Source organism: Pieris brassicae, chromosome 7 (assembly GCF_905147105.1).
Source record: "Pieris brassicae chromosome 7, ilPieBrab1.1, whole genome shotgun sequence".
NCBI lineage: Eukaryota > Metazoa > Arthropoda > Insecta > Lepidoptera > Pieridae > Pieris > Pieris brassicae.
The window spans coordinates 8,262,299-8,266,470 of record NC_059671.1 but is presented as its reverse complement, the minus strand read 5'-3'; positions in this window follow the sequence as shown (position 1 = coordinate 8,266,470).

Here is a 4,172-nt window from a genome sequence, read left to right as displayed (position 1 = left end):
TGATATCGAAACGTTTTGTATATGTATATATTTAATTGTTAAAGTTAAAATAACTATTTATGTTCTTTTTTTTTGAACTTTCAAATAAATTCAGTGTTTTTACAATACATATATTTTGTGTGTTTTATTTTTGAACTATATTAATAAAAATTTAGACTAAATTTGGAATTAAATGTGTGGGAAGGTTGGGCCAAAGAGTAGCAATAAAAAAAGAAACGTTTACTATTCTAGACGAAAAAAACTATTTAACCGATTTCGTCGTTATTAATGCCATCATTCGGCGCAATCCTCTGTTAAATCGTCATGAAATACTTCTACACATTATATTTGGTGGGTTACACATCGATTCACAGAATTCAGCCATAATTAAACAGTATTGCTGAATTTAAAAGGTTTTATACAGAACTAGTAAGATTTTTTAAGAGACGTCGTGTTATTTGGAGTATGTCCTCTAAAACAGAGCATAATTTGAAGTTAAAAGGGTTAAGGTATGCGGAGGGGTCTCTAAGCTAGATGAGGGCCAGTTCTAAATTCTTATAAAGTCCGGAACACTGGTTTTAAGCCAGGCTTGGGTAGCTCGTGCCTTGTGACCAGGTACGGAATCCTGCTGGAAAAGCCTCGGTATATTTTTAAAGTGTATTTCCTGATAAGTTTCACAACATGATCCAAGACTGTATCTTGACATATTCGCTCAAGTTTTCACTCCTTTTTCATAAAAATGTAGTTTTGTGACTCCTTGATAGGACAAGCCATACAAAACCATTACAGACGCAGAATGATGACCACGTTTTACCTTTCCGACCACTTGAGCAGCTTCTTTAGAACTGTGAGCGTACACTTCTTCATCTTGCTTATTGTAGTGTTCTTCAATCTTGAAATTTTTTTACCAGTAAAGTGGATATTTCTTTACTTTTCACCTGCGTATCGTATTCTAACGACCAAATGTTGTTGTATCTGTTGATAGTACGATAAAAAACCATACGGTTGATACCAATTGGTGTTAGGAATTTGACCGACGGCTCTATACCCATTTTGTGCAAGGCGATCAATGCAATACTATTTTCTTTAACACCCCATTCCATATTTTAATTTGATAATGAACACAAAAAAATATGTGAAATGGCGCAAATCGAAAGAAAAATAATATACGTGTTCCAAATTCAAAATAATTAAAAAGTTTAAAAATAGCAAAGTTTTTATGGCCAGTAATTATAATTACCTATCTTTGGCAGTCATGGCGCCAAACGACAAAGATACCCAACTTTGTGTTGTTAGTTCTGCATGAGTCTTCCGATAGCCAGCATCAGTTAAATACGTAATGTGTAGGTTATTCAGAAGCCGATTTCACGGCATAACAAGCTAAATACTTTACTACTGCTACAATTTTTTTGCCATAGTTTCATAATAAAATCTCCCGATGTTTGAATTCTGAGAAAGTCAACCTATCCTGATATAAACTCGCAAAACGCATAATAATGCGCAGATTTGGATTAATATTCTGCAGAGGCCTTACTACAAATTTTGACATGACTGTGGTTCCAAAAACTAACAGACACGGCGCACGCTTATAATAATTCTTAGCCACGCCAGTTGTAATAGTGTTATTATAAGCAAATATACACAATCCCATACATGGGGGTCATACTTGGTGGAGTTACTTCACTGGGTACAATGTGTCCTCCTGTATATTAATCTGCCACGCTGTAGGAAATCCTGAATGCACCTATCGAAGGATCGTCTTAATAAATTATTTACAACTATTTTTATACAAAACCTTGACATGGACGGTGCATATTTTGTCAACTGGTAAGGCATAACAAAACTATGGTTGGAAGGGTTGAAAAAAACACAGGATGAGGTTGAAGAATTTTATTTATTAATTGTCACTTATCGTGTACACAAGCGACAGAAGCCGTTCATAGCTCAATTGACTTTGGCATGAAGTTACATTACTTTTGTGCAAGCGGTTCGCGGACATCCGCCGATACACTATAAGCTTTAAAAAAAACGAACAAATATCCTCAAAACGGCAATTTTGATCACTGGCTTATCACTTTAATATTGACATATTTGACCCACTGACCAGAAAAGTGTATTCTTTGAACATTGGTTAGATTAAGAATCGCTGAACAATCGTATTACATACAAATATTGGACGAATTTGTTGTAATATTACGAGTAGGACGTTAAAAGATAGCTATCAGTGTTGCTAGCTAAAAATTGCAGATTTCACAAAAAAAAAAAATTGAGAAATTGAAAATAAGGAAAAATCTTCTATCTTTAATAATTTCCAGTTCTATATGAATTCAGTTATTTTTTTTCTTTGATAAACCCGATGTGGATCTTAATACGTTTTTTTTCGTTTCGTTCGTACTTTTAAGCTATGAACTGCAATTCATTGTAATTGTATTTCGATATCATTAATCATTAAAAATCGCCATTGATATGGTGTAGAAAAGCGCGCTAAGTAACATTTTTTATACAAGATTGTGTGTTTAAAACTGTTGCATTCGGCCTTCCTGGGCTAAAGTTAATTAAAAATCGTAACCATGGTAACGCGATATGATTAGTCTTAAAGGCAGTAAGTGCTTTACTCCTGTGTGGCCAGTAGGTCGTAGTAAAAAAAGGCCACGTTATGAGGGTACTAAGTTATAATCTCGATACTAGAACGAATCCCATATTTCATTAATATTACATTTTTTTACACGCACAGCGCATTTTCATTTTTCTCTTTTTACTTATAAATAGAAAATACCTAATCGGGCTTTTATAATAAAAATAGGTAACAAGAGGAACGATAAAGTGGAGTTCATTAATTTAAAAAAGTGGTCACTAATCCAAATTTTCACTTTTACACAGCTGCCCCAAATCCTAGCAAGGGGCACATCAATAAAAAGAGGCATTTATATAAAGTGTTAATTTTACGAAATTCATACTTGATCTTGGGAAATTTACGTATGTTTCTATTGTTTATTTATTTTATAAGGACCAATTGAAGATTTTAAAAAAGACGTCCCTTGCCGAGTTTTGGGGCATACACATGACATTTCTAATTCTATTCGAGTGTACTTAAACACGGCTGTTTGCTAATTCTAAAACTAATTTCACAGTCGTAACAAATTCATTAGAAGGCTGAACCGCGTGATATAAGTACTTGCTTCTAAATACATAAAATAAATAATTCAATAAAACTACGATCTTCGTATGAAATCGAACAATTCGGAATAATTTTGTCGTGGCTTAAATTTAAAAAAATATTTTTTGAATTTGTGTTTGACATATTTTTTGCAATTGTAAAATACAGTAAACACCTCTATAATGGGGTAGACTCGAGCGCGTCATAGTAAATCGCGTTGTAGAAGCATTCTCGTACCCGTTTTTTTAACAATATTTTTTTAATATATTTAATTTTAATATAAGCAACACGATTTTAATAAAGATATTAGGTTTAATTTTATAACAACACAATGAGAAGAGGTTCAAAGGTACGGTAAGGTAAGGTAAAACTAATTGTGGTCTTGAAAAAATCGTAATACATTTCTCAGAACAAAAATATTACTTGAGAAATCTCTGGAAATACCGAGTTATATCCCCCATAGATGGAGTTTACTGTTTTTTATTGGATTAAACTATTAATAAATACATATTACTATTTAAACTGTTCTAACGTAAAAAGTTTACACGAAACGTTTTTATGAAATTTAAAGACAATAGACAATATGTTTATACTTTATGAACATAGACGAAAAAAGATGATTTTTGTTTCAGTTTTTTGATGAGCTTTAAACCACGACCCATTTTAAATTTAAGCAACTTTTGAGACAACACAAAAATGCAAAACCAGTCTTATTACATTGAAACCTCATTCCGAATCAAAAGTAGCCCAAATAAAATGTAAAATAAAATTCTGTAACATCCATATCGCAAACAATATGGGGGACAGATCAAAATTAAAATCGAAATAACTAAAACGCCAATAAGATCTAATCGAATCACAATAAATACTATAACTATACGGTTCATATAGCGTCGGCGAATATTTAAAGTAAATTATTACTTTAGCTTAATTAGCCAATATTACTTTCCTATTTAAAAAAAAAACTTTGTTAAAGGCAAAATCTAAGTATAATCAAGTACACTTAGAAAATGGATACGCGTACGTATCGTACGTA